The 20,645-nt window shown below is 45.5% G+C and overlaps 1 protein-coding gene across 4 annotated transcripts in view; it reads left to right on the forward strand.

Moving 5' to 3' along the window:
• TKFC (triokinase and FMN cyclase) overlaps window positions 1–20,645 on the forward strand; it is a 360,998-nt gene that overhangs the window by 52,993 nt on the left and 287,360 nt on the right. The window contains exon 1 of one of the 4 annotated variants that reach the window (XM_085648513.1): window positions 4,069–4,195. The exons of 2 other annotated variants lie outside the window; for them this stretch is intronic. The gene's annotated coding sequence lies outside the window, so the exon portion shown is untranslated. Of the gene's footprint in view, window positions 1–4,068; window positions 4,267–20,645 lie in introns of those variants that run through there. One more of the 4 variants, XM_085648510.1, reaches the window with a different exon arrangement.

The following is a 20,645-nucleotide window of genomic DNA, read 5'->3' on the forward strand; positions in this document are numbered from 1 at the left end:
ATAATGAGGAGGAATGTCAATCAGGGAATTGTAAGCACGCTACTCACCCGTGAGGGTCTCAAGGCGCTGAGGGGGGGTCCGCAGATCTGTTTAGCCAAAGAGCCAGGTCTTGAGGGTCTTCCTGAAGGTGTTCAGGGAGGGGGTGCGTCTGATGTCTGCCGGGAGCTCGTTCCAGGTCTTGGCTGCAATGTGAGAGAAAGATCTTCCGCCTGCTCTGGCTCTGTGGATGCGCGGAGTTTCGGCTAGTGCGAGGTTGGAAGATCGGAGGTTTCTTTTGGGTACGTGGAAGTTGATTCTGTCGTTGAGGTATTTGGGTCCGTTGTTGTGCAGGCATTTGTAGGCATGAGTGAGGATTTTGAAAGTGACACTTTTCTCCACAGGGAGCCAGTGGAGACTTCGTAGGTGTTGACTGATGTGTTCGCGTCGGGGGATGCCGAGGACGAGTCTGGCGGCGGTGTTCTCTATTGTCTGGAGTTTGCAGAGTAGGGACTTGTTGATGCCGGCGTAGAGTGCGTTTCCATAGTCCAGTCTGCTGGTGATGAGTGCGTGGGTGACTGTCTTCCTTGACTCAGGGGGGATCCACTTGAAGGTGTTGCGGAGGATGCGGAGTGTGTTGAAGCAGCTGGAGGTGACGGCGTTGACCTGACGGTTCATGGTGAGTGATGAGTCGAGTACGAGGCCGAGGTTCTTGGCATGGTCTGAGGGGGTAGGTGGGCTTCTGAGGGCGGTCGGCCACCAGGTGCTGTCCCATGCAGAATGGGTGGTGACGAGGACTTCTGTCTTCTCAACGTTGAGCTTCAGGCAGCTGTTGGTCATCCAGACTACGACGTCTTGCATTCCTTTCTGGAAGTTGAGTTTGGCAGTGGCGGGGTCTTTGGTGAGGGAGAGGATGTCATCGGCGTAGGATAAGATGTTGAGGCCGTGTTGTCGTACGATGGCTGCGAGGGGGGTCATGTAGATGTTGAAAATGGTGGGGCTCCAGGATGAACCCTGTGGAACTCCGCAGGTGATTTTCGTGGGGTCGGAGAGGAAGGGTGGGCGTCTGATCCTTTGGCTTCTTCCAGTGAGAAATGATCGGATCCAGTCCAGGGCTGTGACTTGTATGCCTGAGTCGTGTAGTCTGGCGACTAGTGTGCGGTGGGAGACGGTGTCGAAGGCCGCTGATAGGTCGAGTAGGATGAGGGCTGCTGAATGGTCTTGGTCCAGGAGGGTGCGGATGTCATCTGTGGCGGCGAGTACGGCGGTCTCTGTGCTGCGGTTGCTTCCGAATCCGGATTGGGACGGGTCAAGGACTGCATTCTCTTCAATGAATCGTGTTAGTTTCCTGTTGACTGTTTTCTCTGCAACTTTGGCTGCGAAGGGAAGGAGCGAGATGGGCCGATAGTTCTTGAGGTCGGTGGGGTCATCTGTGGGCTTCTTGAGCAGAGGTGCGACTTCTGCACGCTTCCAGTCATCTGGGAAGGTGCCTGTTTTCAAGGTGGTGTTGATGGTGCATTGTAGTTCGGGTGCGATGGCAGCCGTGGCTCTGTGGTAGATGTGAGGGGGCGGGGGTTGGTGGGGGCTCCTGAGTGGATGCTTTTCATGGTCAAGGCGGTGTCTTCGGCCGTGATCGGTGTCCTGTTGGAGATGGTGGGCTGGTGTTTCTGGGGGGCGGAGGGCCGTCTGTGGTACCTTTTGGATGGTCGATGAAGTTGTCGTAGACATTTTTGATTTTGAGGTGGAAATAGGTTCCAAGCTTGTCACAGAGGTCTTGGGATGGGGTGTTGTCTGTGGCTTCGCTGCTTGGATTGGTGAATTCTTGAATGACACTGAAAAGTTCCTTGGAGTTGGTGGAGTTGACCAGGATTTTGTTGTGGATGAAGTTCCTCTTGGGGGCTCTGATCTGGTTGTGGTGGTCCGTCATAGCATCCTTGTAGGTGGTGTGGTTTTCAGTTGTCTTGGTGTTTCTCCAGTTCTTCTCCAGGCGTCTGCAGGTGTGTCTGGCTTCTTGGAGAGTGGTGGTGAACCAGGTGGCTTTCTTGGGGCGTTGTCTGTCGGGGTTGCGTAGCGGGGCGAGCTCGTTGGTGCAGTCGGAGATCCAGGTGTGGAGTTCTCTGGCTGCGTCGTTTGCCCAGGTGTGGTTGACTCGGGTGAGGGTGGAGTTAAGTTGCTCATCAGTAACCTTGCTTCAGTTCCTTCGTGGTGGGCGTGGGGCTGGTTTGGGTGCCTTTGGTTTGTTGATGGCAAAGTTTACTCGGTGGTGGTCGGTGCATGGCGGCTGCGTTGTGTGGCTGAATTGGATGCTGGTTCCTGCTGCGAAGATGGGGTCGAGGGTGTGTCCTGCTCTGTGGGTCAGTGTGTTGACGAGTTGTTTAAGTCCGATGCTGGCAAGGTTGTCACGATAGATAGTGGAGTTGGGGTTGTCAAGGTGGAAGTTCAAGCCTCCAATGAGTATGTAGTTTGTTGAGGTGATGGCGTGGGGTGCAATGAAGTTGGTGATGGTGGTGGCGAAGGGTGTTCGGCGGCCGGGGGGTCTGTAGACGAGGGTTCCTTGGAGTGTGGCTTTGGGGGTGGTCTGGATCTCGAAGTGCAGGTGTTCGGCGGAGGGGAAGGTTTCGCTGGAGGTGGTGAGGCGGAGGGTGCTCTTGTGGGTGATGGCGAGGCCCCCTCCTGGGTGGTTGGGGCTGTCTTTCCTCTGGATCTTGTATCCGTCTGGGATGGCGGTGCTGATGTCGGAGGCAGAGGATGCGTTGGTCCAGGTCTCTGTGAATTAGAAGGAGATATCGGACTTGAGAGAGGTTACAGATTTCCATTGCGTGTTTGTGTACGGAGTGTACATTGAGGAGGATGCATTTTAGGGTGTCACCGGTGCTGTCGGCGGCGGTGTTGGAGGCCGAGGTGGCGGTGAGGGTCTGGTTGGTGGCAGTGGAGGCAGGACAACTGGCCGTGTACAGCGAGGCCTGTTGGCATTCTCTAAGTCTTCCAGGGTTGAGTGCGAGGAGGGTGGTGGTGTCGTAGCGATGGGTAGTGGGAGGTCCAGGGTTCCTGGCGCTGGCCGCGGACGGGCGTAGACGGGCTTGCCTTTGGTGAGCCTTCAGCGTCCGCCATTAAGTAGGGGAGGTGGGAGGGAGGAGAGGCGGGAGCAGGGGAATTCCGGGGGGAAATTCCGGGGGGGGGGGGCGCAGGGGCAGCAGTGGCGAAAGGAACAGGCAGACACGAGAAACTAAAAAAAATGGTGGAATTAGAACAAGACACGGATGGGCACAATAACAGTGGCACAAGAGGGAAAAATTACGAAAAAAAACGTCTGAGAAAGGTTACGGTGGTTGCAGGCAGTCTGGTCCCAGTTGGAGCGGGCAGCAGGCGCAGGAGCGGACAGCATCCTCGAACCTCCCAAGGAGGAGGTCGGGGTCTGGAGGCAAGAGATGGCACAGCAGAGCTGCGGGGAGAGGGTGGACCTAGAATTGAGGAAGTGAGGTTGACATTAATCTCAACGGAAAGAATGATGCGCTGTTGGCTTTTTTGTGCCATGGAAATCAGACCAAAGCGATGAATTATAAACATAATATGGGTGCGAGGAACCAGTCACTTCTGGGAGCGAAGCTTCTGAGATTAAATTTTGATGACCACCAGAGAAAGAAGCAACATTAAGTTTTACAGTCCGGCCAAGTACCACGCATCAGCCATTTGACTAACACATTTTAGTGTGGTGCTCCGCATCACCGTTATGAAAAGCATTGTCACACATTATAGGCTGTCAAGACGTTAGTGCCGTGGTATGTGCGTGCTGCACTTGCAGGCTTGGGGATCAGCTGGCTGAGCTAGTAGAAGCTGCTGCTGGCAGGCTGCTACAATGTTTCAACTTAGAGATTGGTGCAAACCTGACGTCACGTCAAGGTAGTGCCCAATGGCTACTACCGAGACATCAGCCCAGTCAGGTTGTGTTAATGTCTGGTCGCGGGGCCGACATCACGGCCTGTTAGTGCTCACTGCTCCCAGAGTTTGTTGTGGGTGGCTGCTACTCATTTTGCGGCAATAATAAATCACGGTGCAGCGCTGCTACCTGATCGGACCGGCCACCGCGTGGCTGAGCTCCAATAAATTTAAAATCATGATTGACCCCAGCGCCACAAATTCAATAATTGCCGAGGGTCAGGGAGACTGAGTGAAGTTGCAGCGGCCATCAGGATTCTCTGTCACTGGACTCACTAAGGAGGCAAGTTGCAAATTCGAATTCCCTTGGCTTGCAGCCTCGCCTGAGTCTGTCCTCGCACGTTCTAAGTTGAAGTAAGTGAGATAGTCAGTGCTTGCTGCAGCAGTGCACCTGAGTATGTTAATTATTTCTTACAAAAAATTCCTTTTTAGACGCAGCGAGTGATCAGGCAGCTGCCTGCAGTCAGTGGGTGATGGGCGTGTTACAGAGCTGAAGCTTAGAAGCCCTGGTATGGCTGCAGGCCACGCTGCCGGCTGCGGGCTGTGATCATTGTCCCCTAGCTGCTCTCTCAAGCTTTTCTATCCTGCTCACAGGCATTGCCAAAAGGAGCTTGCTGGACTTCGGAAAGTGCATCACAGCATGAGCTTTTTTTAAAACACCCTGCAAGGCTCTTTCTTCAATGAAAGCACACTCGGGACCAGGGCCAAGTCAGCACATATGGCATGTGGACAGTATTGCATAAGCCTGGTGACGCCAAACATAATCCTGTCATTCTGTCCAGGAAAAAAGGTGGCTTATGGAGACACAGCGTCACACTGCGGTGTCTGAGCAGTTGTTGGGCAGGTGGGTGTGCTCAGAATACACAGAGGAAGAGGAAATGTAGCAGGTATTGACAAAGCCGAAAGGTCTACCCACTGGGAAAGCATTTGACTTTAGCAGCCAAGTGGGGGGTGTCTAACGAGGGAAGAGGGGTGAAAAACGGAATAATTTGAAAAAGCACTCGGAAGCGGACAGTGATGACTGCTTCATAGTGATTTTTGGTCCAGATTGGAGAGGCGTGGGGAAGGTGAGAGGGCGTGAAGAAGGTGGAAGAAAAAGAGCACAAGAGAGGGAAATGGGAAATGAAACTGTGGGAAGGAGGTAAAAAGCAAGAAAGAGGAGAACAGGGTAGGAGCGAAAGAACATGAACCACATATATTCGTAAAACTGTATTTTATGAGGATTAGCTGTGAGTTTCAGCTTTTTACTAGGTTAGTACCATTCCATTTCTAGTGCTTTTGCAGCAGTTTTAACATCTTCTTAGAGTTTCTCATTGCTCAAATGGGTGCAATTTCTAATATTTATGTTTCCCTCGTCTTCATTTCTTGATTTTGCTTGTGAGAAAGTATCACTCATAGTCATGAAAGTCACTCATAATTACACTGAAATTATGAAAATGTCACACATAAGAAATCTGAAATCTTGGCATCTATGAAAAGTTTTGTGTTTAAGTAGAAACAGAGGTTAGGGATTGCACCTTAATGTTTTAGCAAAGTGGGGGCTAGTAACCCTTTTACTGGCAACATAATCTACCTCCTGGTCGGGCGTGGACTCTGAGCTCCTACTTAGATTTGTTTCTTTAACGTTTTATAATTTGGACAAGCAAAGGGTGCAACCTGTGTTCCACGCAAGCGCTAAGCTTAGCTGCCAGAGCCACGTGACTTCATCTGGTATTACATCCTTTCATACCAGTGGTTGAAGTGCATTAAAAACAAGGGATGTACACCTGTACATATATCAAAGTATTACGTTTGTGACAGGATATGCGCTTTCACCGATATCAAGTAGTGTGCAAAAAAATCAGCAGGGCTCTTTTTAAAGCCTTTACTGTAATCTTGCTAAAAGTATTCCAGTCACCTCTTCCCATGTCGGGAAAGTTATTTTATAATCTCGGAGAGGTCAGAATGTCAATTAAATGGGTCTCCCCTCTCTGCTACCCAGGTAGGCGCAAAGGACGGCAGTCGCGATGGCTCTGGCCCAGTACCACCTGTGTTTATGAAGTGCGGCTGATGCAGGCGGTGTTGGTGTGCCTCGGTTACGGGGCCCACGCTGTGCAAAATGACGTGAGGCGTTGTAAAGTGGTGCTGTGGAGCACTTCGCTGACAGCACTCCGTAGCAGCAGAAGGAGTTGTGGGCTGTATTGGTGGGCCCACATTTGGCAAAATGAGTCACCCTGCCAGTCATGCCGTGCAGAACAAAAGAAAGGTGCAGCCGCTATACTTAAAGATAAAAGTGTGGTGTCCGGCATGTTGCGCTAGAGGTGCTCTCTGTGTCAATGTAAAAAAAATTGTTCCAAAGACAGGACATACAATACCAGAAGTGGAAGGGGACAAGTCCTGTGGGCGATCCATGGTAGTCAACAATTGAGAAGAAAAGTGGGACAAGCCATTCTCCAATTAGAAGCAGGGTTTTTTAAAGGACACTGACAAAAGCCAATCAGAAGCTGGAGTCAGGCTGTAAGCCCAAAGAACGAATATAGCATGCCGAGAGACAGCGAATGCGCTGCCTAGGCTCAACCTAAAATCGTCTCCCATAGTACTTTCCCCTCAGTTAGGCTGCCCTGTTTTCTGTGGTTTTTGTGTGAATTTCAGAGGTGTTTTCTTAGAGTTTTCAAAACCTTTTAAAATCAGTGCTTATTAGTGATTATTTAGCTGCCCAACACACAAAATAGACAAACACTGTGTTTTTCCAGTTATTACTAAAGTTGTTGTATTTTGCAGTGAGTGTTATAAAGCACATATTTATTTATTTCAAAGGAGAAGTAATGCAGCGTATGTAGTGTCTTCCTATTAGATGTGTGTCCAGTGGATTTATGATAGACTCTAAACATAGAATGTCTGTGTGTTTCACACTCATTCACTCACATCTTATTACCCTCTCCCACATATTACGTCTCACACTTTAGTGCTAGAAGCTCTCTTGTGGTCTGACACCACGTGATGACCTTTGACTACCGTTATTTTATTTGACTTTGGTGTGTTATTTTATCCTAGCATGAATGTACGATGTCCTGCATATCCCTTGTTTCTATTTGAAGGTTTTGTTCTTGTAATCTTGCAGTCTTACAGTGGGAGCTGTAAAAGAGTAGAACCATCTTGCCAAGAACATAACGTGTGGGATGTGCATTTGAAAGCATGAGAGAGAGAGGTGTGGAATGTATTTTTTGGTCTCAAAGTGCAGTGTTATGAGCAGTGGTGCACAAATGTGCACTATGTTGTACATTGAGAGATGAAGTGTGTGATGCTATAGGCAGTGGTGCACAGACGTGCATTATGTTGTACATTGGCAAGTATTATTAATTTCTTACTATTGGTTTTGACATGGCCTCATGTCATCCTGAATTCTGACTCTGTCTTGCTTGAGCTTTTTTGCATGCACAGACAGGCTTGCAAGTTGTTTGGGTTAATCACATTCAAGGATTGTTTTGTGAGGGATTGTTTAATGTACCATGGAAGGCTTTTTTGAGTTTCGTCAAGATAAAGGCTGGAACATGTGAGAATGTAGAGGGAATGTGGGAACTCCTTCGTGCCATGGAATGCTTGCCTCGAAGCTGGCCAGTTCCAGTAAGTTTCCTTGGCGCAGAGGGCAAGACTCTCAAACCTTCTAGTGTGTTTTTGAGATCATAAAGCTGAGGGTTGTTGACTTAGAAACCGGGATTTTGGAATCCGAATGGGGACGGACGTGTCTACTTCGGTACAGCGGAACCCTGGTTGCTGAGGCTCTTATCCCGGCTGTTAAATCCCCCAGTCAGGAGTGGACTAAGATGCAGTGTTTACACCAGGTGAAGTGTTGAGTTTTGATTATTGCCATTGTGATGTGTGGCCAGTGGCTTTGATCATTTGAGGTGTTTTTCTTGTGATGTGTGAATGAGTCAGAGTGCACATCCAAAGTAATCATTTGATTTATTTAGTGTATAAATATCTTACTGATTATTTCTTGCAGGTCATCCAGTACTATTTGCTGCTTGTTTATTTATTAGTATTATTCATGCATTTAACTGTTGCATTTACCAAGTGTGTTATTATTGCTTGTATATATATATATATATATATATATATATATATCCCTATATACTTTTGAATGATGTTCATTTGACATCTGGGAAAGTCTTTCTGTTAGAGAACATTGCATAAATAAAACCCCAAGCCTTATTCTAAAAAGAGAGTCTCTGCATTTTGTAAAGTAAACCCCTTTCAAGGTGTTGTTGTGTTTTATGTCTCCTGCTCCGCCATGCTTGAGCCACTATGTTGTAGGAGTATTTGTAGAACTCTGTATTATCTGAAAGGTGGAGCAAGACACACACTCAGTCTGTCCGGACATTGTCTGGTTTAGAGGACTTTCAAAGAATTTAAAAAATAAGAGTGCTATACCTAAATGTGTTAATAAACAAATTACTAGACCCAGTTGGGGATTATTTGCCTACATATTACCTAATGTTATGCATTATAGGGGTGTGGTAAACTCTGCCAACCGAATAGTACATTACATTTCTTTAATTATGCCTGATTCATTTGTAGTCCCACATTCTAAGGCACCTGAAAAGTGATGCTTTAAGCATGCTCATCTCTGATTTTCTGTACCAGTTACCAGACTATAATAAGATGGTGATGCTGTTGTGTGTACATTTATGGCGGTCGTCGTGGCAAATGTCTCACTTTATATCAGCCCTGACCTTTTAACAGATATCACATTGTATTCTAGGACTTAAAATTCTGCTGTGAACATTGTAACTATAGGGTCAAAAACCCAGCAGTAAAGTGCAATTGGGTAGAAAGCCGGGATTAGCTGAAGGAATCACTCATAACAAATTAACACCTTGCAGCTTTGAATTTTGTTGGTATGTGGAATGTAAAGCAGTGGGTCATGTTTTCACCACTATCCCATATGCATTGGGATAGCAGTCTTTTCACATGTACCTGTCACTACACCTTGCATTTAATATTTAAAGGCTGGAGTGTTAAGCAGTTAACCTGCTTTCAATACTGACTTGTTAAACAAGCATTTGTAATGCAATAGTCTTGCATTACTGAAAGTTTGAGCCATTGGCGTTGCATTATTATTTGCAACGCCAGTAGCTCAAACTTTTAGTTATGCGAGACCTATTGCATTGCAAATGTGTGTTTTTTATATATACAATGCTTATATTAGCGGGCCTTATTCAATTGCAAATTATTTTACACAAATTTGCTTTATTACTCAACATCCCACCCCATAACAAGTTTGCTTTTTGAGGTTGTCTCACGTGTGCCATTTCTCACACTGTCATTACGTAATATTTGGAATTACTGATTGCATCATAGTATTATTATATTTTTCCTTTGCGTTTCTTTGCTGCTTTCCTATTTCTTTGTTTGTCTTTTATAGGTATGTTATGTCTATATGTGCACCTTGTGTTTATTAATTTTGCTTGTATTCTGTTCAATTACATTACACAAGGACAAATTTATTTTTGGTATGCATGGAGGGATTAAGTGATTTGCCCAGAATCACTGGATGTTAAGCCAAAGCTGATAATCAAACCTGGTTCCCCAGCTCCACCGACGCCAATACTCAAACCTAGTTCTCCAGTTCCAAAGACGGCAGCTCTTGCCGTTACACCACATCAGTCAAGGCCTTGTTTATGAGAGATGGCGTGAAGAATGAGCCGAATATAGTTTGACACAATTCCACTGCCTCAGTCCTCACTACTGGGACATACTGGGGGGGCCTACAACCACAGAGATGAACGGTGACTCTCCTCCCTGAATGGGTGAGGGAGAGATAGTAATTACTCGAAGACTTCCCACTCCTTATGTGGTGAGGATACGGAATAGAGGGTGCCTCTGCCAGCCCTCTTCTTTTGAAGCATCTTAAGCGGGACCCATTCTCTCATCCAGGTGGTCTAAATAATCTTAATGAAGGTATAGTTATAGGGCTGTTCAAAACTCCATAATGGCAGCAGCTACAGCAAGAATGAAAGACAGTATCCTTGGGCCTTGGAAGTCCAACACAATTGGGGCCTCTGGCAGGACACTGTGGGGCCTCCTCAGCCTGGACTGCTGGGGGCACTGAACAACTGTGACGGTGGCCTGAGATCAGGTCAGAGAAGAAGTGCACTATGTCCCGGAAGGAAAAGGTTTCGCAGGAGGTGGTGCCAGGGAAGAACCTCAGGCGCTGACGTGAACTGCGTCACCTGGAAGTAAATTATTCAATATAAACAGTTAGTGTAATCAGCTTGTGTTAAAATCCGGCCCTGTGTGTTGATGGAGGACATGTGGCCTAGCGACTAGTGCAGGTGACCTGAGAACGATGGAAGCAGGATCCAACCCCGGCCTTCACACAGCATCCTGTGATTCTGGGTACATCTCTTAAACTGCCTATGTCCTCCTGAGAAGAGCTGTAATGATCTCGGTTCAAGTTCGCGCTAAAAAAAAAAGCACACAAAATAATTGCCTGTAGGGTCACAGCATATACTACTGTTTGTAATGAAACCTGCGGTTTATCCAACTTCCACTCTGTACAATAAAGTTGTGTTTTTCATTTACAAGGAACTAAAGAAGCAACAAAACTGCTATGTATCTGGGACAGCAATACACTGAATGCTTGTTTTTAAGCATTTCTTTTTACATTGCACAAATATTTAGCACATTATACACACAACGTGTGGCAAGAAATGAGGAACAAAATGCATTCGAATCTGGGAAGGGTTGAAAACGCTGGGTACCACTACAGTGAAATTGCACCCTGGGCCCCACCCCTTTCCATTAAATAGTTGCATGCGAGAAGGCACCTCCCTGCTGTGACACCCAATTTCCCATGACCGGGACATGTGAAGTCAGCATACCAGACGGGGCTCTGGTCTTGGAAAAGCTCTATGCGGGGAAAGGCTTGATTGATGCAGAAAGGAAGGCTCCTTTGAAGCTGTGGTCTGTCCGCCCGTAAAGGATAAAGTTGCGACAGCCACTGCCCCTTCACCTTTGAATAGAATGCCACATCCGGTCAGAGATAAGCAGCGGCTGCCCATGTGACCAAAACCGTCTCCGAGAGAGGTGCAGAGCACTTACTGGTTATAAAAAGGTGTGTGGCCAACTTTGGCTGCTTCTCCAGGGAAAATAAAGGTACGCGGCCGCTATAGTAAAAGCGGGCCGCATTGCCCAAAAGAAAGAAAGGAAGGCACGTAGATGCAAGTTGGCCGCCATTGGTAATAAAAATGTAAAAGCGGGCGCCGTGCTGAAACCTAAAATGCGTCACCAGGACGCAAAGCGGGCACCCGTGCAGAAATTGTCAGGCCTGCAATAGGAGAAAATCATTAAAGAAAATAGTGCTCACAGACTGTAAATAAAACATACTGTGTAACAACATAAGTAAAAGGACCAGTCCTCGTGGGAGGGTACAAATGTAGAAATGGCGGTACTAAGGAGGTACGAAGGTGGGACTACTAAGCCTATATATGAATCAAAAGCAACCATTTAGAAAGGACAGTAAGGGAAGCCAATTGAAAAGATGGGCTGAGATTCAAGTCCATACCTGAATGCAGTATGCCTCGCAGAGCAGCGCATGCGCTGCCCGTGCTCGACCTAAAAAGGGGACCGATATATTAAAGGGATTTACCAATTCTGTACCTAATGGTAAATGTGATAGTACATATCAGCGAAGATTCTTAGGAACCAGACATTTCACCAGTGAAAGAATTAAAAACTGTCAAAAGATCAAATATGGTTTTAATATTCCCAGATTCTCTGTAATGTATAAAATAAGTAGATGAGACCTAAAACATTCTTCTCAGCCCTACAACTTTAACCCAAGCACTCAAAGCTTGAGGACACTAAAGGATAAAGAAACAATATATTCCTGCCTCCTGGAAGGGAGCAGAAGTGGTTCCCATCTTTAAAACGGGCGACAGGAGTAATCTGGCCAACTATCGCCCCATTAGCTTGATTGATTGCATCCAAAAGGTTTTCTGCCGCTCTCTCCTGGTGAGGATCCAGGATTGGATGGCTGACAATCATATCTTGTCCCCGGTACAAGCAGGGTTCCGCAAGAAAACTGGCACAATTGATCAGGCTTTCTGCTTCCTTTTGCTATACTGGAAGGTGGTAAAATTGACCAAGGGGAGTCTCTATGTGGCATTTATAGACTTGAAGTCAGCCTTTGACCTTGTGCCAACGGTCAAGCTCTGGCAGGTTTTTTTTTAGATGGGGATGCCTCTAGAAATCTTGTCACTTCTCATAAACCTACATGAAGAGACCTTTGCCAGGGTAAGATGGGGTGGGCAGGGACAAGTTACTGATCCTGTCAGCTTTTAGCATGTGGTCTGCCAAGGCTGCGTTCTGGCTCCAACACTGTTCTCGCTATATATCAACCAGGTGGTTGAATTTCTAGAAGCTACTCCAGTGAATGTGCCCCGTTTAGGGAACCAGAAAATTGCAACACTGCTCTTTGCAGACGACACTCCAAAACACCTATGGGGCTCCAAACCTTAATAAATTGTTTTAAGCTCTTTTGTGATGAGAGGGGTCTCGAAATCAATACCGCTAAGACCAAACTGATGGCACTGAACCTCCATAAAACCTTCAAGGTGTGCTTAAAATTAAATAATATACCCTAGAAAGAGTGAGTAGCTTCGAGTACTTGGGCATTACACTATCAAATCGCATGACCTGGAAATAGCACTTAAGCAAGATCCACCTTAAGTTTTCACAGATCAATGGGGCCATTAGGAAGCAACACTGTCACTCATATTCAAAACCAGTTGCACCAGCCCTGGAACTATATAAAAGTAAGGCCGTAAGTAGTGACCTCTACGGGGCAGAGCTCTGGGATTTCGAAAAACTGAGCAACCTGACAGCGCCCGAGAACAAGTTCCTCAGGAACCTAGTGTCACTCTCAATGAGCCTTTGTCCTTTAAAACTGAACATGGGCATAAAACATATCAAGGATTTAGTGAAGCTTTGCCCAATTCCATTCTGGCATAGGGTTGTATCTACGCCAGAACTGTCCCCGTATGCATCTGCTTTAGAGGAGGTCTGCTCATTGGATACAATGAACAAAATACAATGGATAAAAAACATTAGAAACCTCATCACTAACATTGGCCTAGGGGTGCATAATATTAACTGTCCAGCACCATGTACCAAGAAACAAATTAAACTATTGTATTGGAAATGGGTAGCGCAGACGGAATCAATGGCTAGCAACCGGGGCAGACAAAATGAGGAGTCTTTACATTTTAAACCTAGCTGCTTCCTGGAAGGTTATCTCGATCTTATCAAGGTACCGGTCAATAGGAAGCTATATACACAATTTAGGCACGGTTCCCTGCCTGAAAACCAATTTACAAAAATGTAAATTTGATACTTGTATAGCGCACTACTCACCCGCAAGGGTCTCAAGGCGCTTGTACGAATACCGCTGTGGAACCCATCCTGGCTTTCCCTGTGAGGCGTCCACTCCTGGGCACCCCCAAGGTGGAGGCCAGGCATCCTTAGCGTTATGGGGACCGTTGTGGAGATTAAGCAAGCTATTGCCCAGAGTTGCAGAGTGGGACTCCATGATTGGAATAGGCACCGAGGCGAGAATTATCAGGTCCGTGGAATTTTTGAGCCCAAGACCCGCCGAGGCGGGGAATTGAACCCTGGTCCCGGGCTAGGCCTCTGCATCAGGGTCTGCCGCTCTAATCATTGAGCCACACTTCTCCACTAACTCGTGGTCATGCAGCGCCACCCAGACTAAAGGCTGTCCTTGCTGCCCCGCCCCAATTGAATCCATTGGCCATGTCTTCTTTGTCTGCTCCACATACGCTAAACCCAGAGCAAAAGGCTAATTCCCATCTGCAAGCAGCTTGGAAACCCGCGACTCAAGAGCAGCTCTACGCATACTAAAATCTGACACTAGATCACCATTAGTGTGCACAACTGTGAAGTTCCTGGTCCACATGTGGGTCCTAAAAAGGAAGGCCATGAGTTAAGACCTGATTTTACCCTATTAAGCCCCGACCCTGCTCATGGAAGCACTGATTTTAAACATGAGGGTATGTTAGTATTGAACGAACCATCAACCATTGATTTTAGAATATGTATGTCTTGTTATGTAGAATTATATTATACTGTTTGCATTATTATTAATCAGCCTGTTTTATACATGTATTAAGTATTCTGAACTCGCCTTAGTGATTATTGCACTGCCTGATTAAGCAGACTACAAAATGATGAATTACTGTGTATTTAAGAAATTCTGATGGTTTTTTTTATTACTTTTTGATATTTTAAAACTTTTTGGGATTGTATGTATTTACATTGTTCTTTAATGGTCTGATGACCAATAAAGCTTATTGAATTGAATTGAAACAATGTATTTGCTTTATAACCTTTATTGAAAATATTCAACAAAAACATATAAACGCTGGAAGGGTAGAGAGGATAAAGGGAGAAAGGAAAAAAAGAGAAGCAGTATTACAATATAAATGTAAAATATGACATTATGACATTCTCCTTGCTGTAATAGGTAAGTGTGAAGTTAAATACTAACCGCAGATCTCGCTTCCAATGTCATGGAGCTGGTAACTTTTTGTACCTACTGCAGTAGTGTAATATATATAGTGTATACATTCTAACGTACAGTAAATTAGTAACAAACCGATATGTATGATCGTTCATATAAAGAGGGTCTACCATTCAGCACACCTACAACAACTTATTAAAATGTTATATTTAGTAGGTATGATTTTAGTGGAGATCATATATTTTTCAGCCTAGGCGAGGGCAGGGGTAGGTTTGCATAGAGCTCGAGATGGGTGTTACAGTAAAAGAAACAATAGTTTAGTGACCTCCCTAAACAACAAAACCCAGGCAGAATTATCTAAGACCAGTCTTTCCTGCTGCTACCTTCTATAACAAAATTACATTTTGTTGACCCCTTCAGAAAGAAATGAAGATGATTCATTCTCTCTAACTTTCCTTTCTTTGAATGGCATTTTAATATGTGGTTGTGCAAGTTATTATCAGTGTTTTTATATTTTTGGTGTGATCTTATCAGTAATTATAGGCTTAAACCCAAAACAGAATAGCCTATCCATAGTATATCTTTTCTGAGTTATTCATTGCCTTCTCTACCTGGATAAGAGTGTCTGTGGCTAGGTGCAGTGTAAGTTATAGCACTTCTAATAGTTCTGTTTGGTGAGCACCTGCAGCAGTGTGGCTATGTGTGACTTAGGGGCAAATGTTCCAAAAGAGCCCATAAGAGAAGAGAAAGCACTGCCATACATGGCAGACCCAAGGTTGAAAGGAATATACACTACACTGCATAAAACCAGTCCCCAGTTGTGCATACCCATATGACCGATAGACGCCCACCTGTGACCACTTATTGGTCATGTGCCATGGAACCCTGGGACGTGAATCCCAAAGCCCTAAAAATGGTTTCTAGATATGTGTAATGGTATTAAACTCACACGTATCACAAGTTTTCATCCACAACTCAAGAAACAAACCATTAGCAAAGGAACACTTTAGCGTTTTAATATAGGGTGGACTTCCCTGGAAGGGGCAGTTTTGTTTCTGCTCTACCTTACATTAATTGCCTTTTCCTATTTGTTTTTACCCACTATGATATCAAGACTAGAGTCCATGCAAACAAAAATTGAAATCTTAACGGTTACTGTCAAGAAGCTCGAGGAATCTAACTCGGGCTCTGGTACTTATCCTAAACCCGAACTATCTACGCTCAAAGGGGGTTTGAACAAGGCCCTCCCAATAATGACAGCTAGGCACAGTGTGCTCCCTAATACTAGTGGAAACAATTTATCTCAAGACCGACATTTACTGAGTAAGCAGTCTAGATTCTCAAACTCATCAAGGGTTGACCAATCTTCTGATTGTACCCCGATAAATGATGGACGAGTTATTAGAGCACCTACTGATAACTATCAGGCTAAGATGCTTGGGAGAGGTCCTCCTTCTGAAAACGTGAGACCTGGTACTAACACTAGGAGTAAAGTTTATCAAGGAGTCCAAAAATATGCACCACATACTCACATGCCTCACTCACATAAAATATATATGGTGAATGTCCCTAGGCTGTCTCCTGGGTCTGACTATGAAAGCACTGAATCCTTGATTAACAAGGTCATCCACTGGATTAGATATGTGAGGGGCTGCCGCTCAGTGATTAGAGCTGACATCGCTGGAGTTAGAAGGATCTCTCAGGGTGGAAGCGAGGTGGATCATATAGAGGTTGGTTTTATTGATCCTACCATTGCAGGGAATTTAATTAATCTCGAGTTTAGAAGCAGTTCCCCGGATTGCTCTGCAATCCAAATGAGGTCGTCTCCCCTTCGGTTATCACGCCCAGACGACTTTTGCAGTCAGCTTGTGGGAGAGTCATGTTTAGAACAAAATGATTGACTGCGCAATAAAATCGCTGTTGATGTCCCCACAGTTTGTTCTTTGCTGTCTAGCAAAACCCAAAATATTGAATTTGAGCTGGGTATTGCTGAGAGCACTGAAATCCATGGTCTTTCCGCAGAATTGGAGAGGATAACTCAAATGAGTAGTATCTCGGAGGTCCCCCAGGAAGGTAGCGTAATCCACTCAGAGTTTGGGACGCTTTTATCCTGGAACATTGCAGGTCTAAAATCTAAGATTAAGGACCCTAACTGGGCATTGTTTATTAATTCTTTTGATGTTTGTCTATTCCAGGAGACCTGGCTCCTTGAGCCTCAGTATTTTTCAGGCTTTTTGAACTTCAATGTTCTGGCAGCTAAGGGTAAAAAAGGGCGCCCTTCCGGCGGTCTTACTGTCTGGATTAAGCAGGTCCTTGGCACTATTGTCAAGGAGCATTCTACTCTACATTCGGATATCCAGCTTCTTAACGTTAAGTTTAAAAATGGAAAATCGCTGGATATCTATAATGTTTATGCTAGAAGCACTGGTGGTAAGAAGTCTGATACAATAGCTCGCCTGGACGAACTCATGTTCCTCTACTCTCAGCACTCCTATGTAATTATAGGAGGAGATTTTAATATTACCTTTGAACCCTTACTTGGTGCTGACTGGAGCGTTTCGGAGGAAGAGGACAGTTTATGGGGTGTTCCAAAACTAGATATTGAACCTGTCACCCGTTGGTCTGAACTGGCAATCCAGACCAACGCCCTTTGTTTGAACATAGGGCTTCGTGCAACTAATGGCAGGTCTGAGCATGACAAATTAGGGTCCAATACTTTTAAGAGTGGCTCACGTGCTAGTAGAATTGATTATATTTTGCTATCGCTTGATCTATGGGATGTTTTGAGAGGTATGGTGGTCATCGATAGATTGGAGAGTGACCACAACCCTCTTTCTTTGTCAATCTCGTTTTGGGAGAACCCTACTGTCCCCCTTGATTTTTCTCCTCAGACTCATCAAGATGTAGTCATTGCAAATGATATGCGCCACGTTAAGTGGGCCAAGGTCGCTCAAAGTCAAGAAAGTCTTACTCGTATTTTTAGTAGTTTAAAGCATGCTATTCGGCATCTAGGGGCAGAGTATAAACAGTGCGCCTTGGAATCACCTTGCATGTCTGGAATAACGATCCACGAATCTCTCTTTTTAGAACTCAGAGATATTTTTGTGAGGCCATGCAAACTATCTAAGATTAAGCATGATCCTTCCCCACGATGGTACACTGCAGAGTGTAGAGATGCTCGCGCGAACCTGGGTATCGCCCTGAAAACTGGTGATAGTCTCAAAGTTCGCTCTGCAAGATATGCCTACAAGCAAGCAATTCTAAAATCCAAGCGAGCGTGGGACTATCAAAGATGGCAGGATCTTAGGGAAGCAGGTGCCCAAAAGGACACAAGACGTTTTTGGTCTGTCCTTAAGTGGGGGAGTGGGGGTAATCCTGACAAACCCCAAAACTGGGTTTCGCATGAAGCATGGGTTGAGCATTTTGAGTCCCTCTATGCTAAAGGAGTGGGTTTGTGCGTTACCCCTGAGTTTCAATTTACCTTTTACAAGGAAGAAGCCTTCACTTTGCGTGATGTTGTTAATGCCCTAAAACTTGTGGTTCCAGGAAGGGCGCCCGGGATGGATGGAGTACCTGCTGATATTTTCTTGTGTAATAGCGAATCCTGGGGAAACTATATCCTAATTTTAGCTAACTTGATCGCTAGAGGTGCACCGATTCCCACCTCCTGGAAAGGCGCCAAAATTATCCCGGTGTTCAAGAAAGGGGACAAGTCCCTCCCCGCTAACTATCGACCAATCAGCCTGATTGATACCATACAAAAAATTCTAGGCAGGCTGATCTTGAACAAAGTGTTGGATTGGGCTTCTGATAATTCAATCCTCTCCCATTTACAAGCAGGATTTAGAGCCCGAATAAGCACCATTGATCAGGTGCTGCACTTCGCTATGCTCCATTGGAAGGTCGTATTCTTAGGGGGGGGGGTAGTCTATATGCTGCCTTTATTGATCTTAGGGCAGCATTTGATCTTGTCCCTCTGGCATCTCTATGGGATGTCTTAGACAAAATGGGTATGCCACCTGCTCTACTTTCCCTAATTGCCAGACTTCATGTGGATAACTTTGCAAAGATTAGGTGGGGTGGTGAAGGACAAGTGACTAGTCAATTCCCTATTCAGAAGGGGGTTAGGCAAGGCTGTGTTCTTGCGCCAACCTTATTTTCTATATATATCAATGATGTGGCCAATCTACTAATTGATGCAAACGTAGATGCCCCCACATTGGCAGGTGCTAAAATTCCTATTTTAATGTTTGCCGACGATTGTCTTATTATAGCCAAAACCCCGAGTGGTTTACAGAAATCCTTAGGTATTTTCGAGGACTTCTGCTCAGCTCGAGGGCTTGAAATAAATGTTTTAAAATCAAAATTCATGACTTTTAACCAGTCCAAATCTTTCAAGGGCAAAATATATATGAATAATCTGCCATTGGACCAGGTTCAAGATTTTATTTATCTAGGTATTTGTATCCAACACGATCTGGGATGGAAGAAGCAAATAGATTTGGCAACCCTCAAACATTCCCAACTCTCTGGTGCGCTGAGTAAAGAACATATCCAATCTCTGACTAAACCAATTGACCCTGCACTTCGTGTGTATGATGGAAAAGTGGTTGGTGCCGCGCTCTATGGAGTTGAGTTATGGGGATTTGAAAACTTACACAAAATGTCTACTTCTGAAAATAGATTTTTACGCAATCTTACCAAACTACCTCAGAGTACTCCTTTGTGCCCTTTGTTTTATGACTTAGGAATGAGACCAATAGCACTAATTGCCTCGTTTCGTCCAATATTGTATTGGCGGCGCTTATGGGTCACTCCAGAACTTAGGGTCTTTGCTCTTGGTCTCATGGATATTATTAAGTTGGATACCTTCCACAAAGTAAAGTGGCTCCACAGGATATATGAGTCGCTTAAGGACCTGGGCCTAAAAGACTTGTGGGAGGATCCACCAAATGCTAGGTTCCCGCCTAAGAAAGTATTGAAGGCCTTGTATTGGGAATTGGTGGCTATTCGTGTCTATAGAAGTACAGCCCCGCTCTCATTAACAGGTGTATTTTTCAACTTCAAGGACACGACCTCCCTGGCAACTTTTTGGGATGACATCACAAATCCTCTGGATAGGAAGCTTTACTTCCAATTCAGAGTTGGTAGTCTCCCAGTTAGAGACTTTTCATCCAGATGGGCCTTGAATAACATGCTCAATTGCCCGGGTTGTACTACACCTATTGAATCTGTTAACCATTTCTTGTTTCAATGCCCATCTTATGTAATTCCGCGACGGGCCTGGTTAAAACCAATGTGTCGACAGCTGGGCACGAGGAATGCCAAGGTGGCAGTGAGAATCCTGCGTTCTACTGAAATTCCATTCATTTACATATCTGTTGCTAAATTTCTTGGAAGGGCTTGGGTGATTAGGAGCAAATTGTTGGCTGGGTACATCATTCCTAACCCTGAAATGTCAATCTTTTTGCAAATACCTCTTATTTATTGTTTTAACCTATTTTAACATGTTTTTCTATTCTGTACTTATATTAATTTTTGTACACTTTTATGACAATTGTCGAATAAAGCTGACTTGACTTGATATCAAGACTACTTATTCTGAAACCAACAGGAAAGAACTCTTCAACATCAACAAGGAGTTCGCCCAACCCACCAGCGAGTCTACTGACATCCCTCCCTCACAAGACCTCTGCCACAAACTCAGCACCTTTTTCCACCACAAAATCAAGAGTATCTACAACAACTTCGGTGAAGGCAACCAACACACTGAACCCTCATCAACTACACCCGACACCCTGAAGTCAGCGATTGACAACTGGACAGCCCTCACCACCGAAGACACACCGAAGACAATGAAGTCAATCCACTCCAGGGCACCCACGGACCCCTGCCCCCACCACATCTTCAACAGAGCCGCCAACACCATCGCACCCGTGCTCCACCACACCACTAACCGCTCCCTGGCGACTGCCTCGTTCCCCGACGACTGGAAACACGCCAAGGTCAACCTCCTCCTGAAGAAGCCCTCTTCAAACCCCACCAACCACAAAAACTACATACCCATCTCCCTGCTCACGTTCCCAGCGAAAGTCATCGAGAAAGCCATCAACAACCAACTCGCCAGATTAATCAAAGAGCACAACATCCTCGACTCCTCACAATCCGGCCTCAGAAAAAACCACAGTACGGAAACCGCCCTCCTCGCAGCAAC

Source organism: Triturus cristatus, chromosome 3_2 (genome assembly GCF_964204655.1).
Source record: "Triturus cristatus chromosome 3_2, aTriCri1.1, whole genome shotgun sequence".
Classification (NCBI taxonomy): Eukaryota; Metazoa; Chordata; class Amphibia; order Caudata; family Salamandridae; genus Triturus; species Triturus cristatus.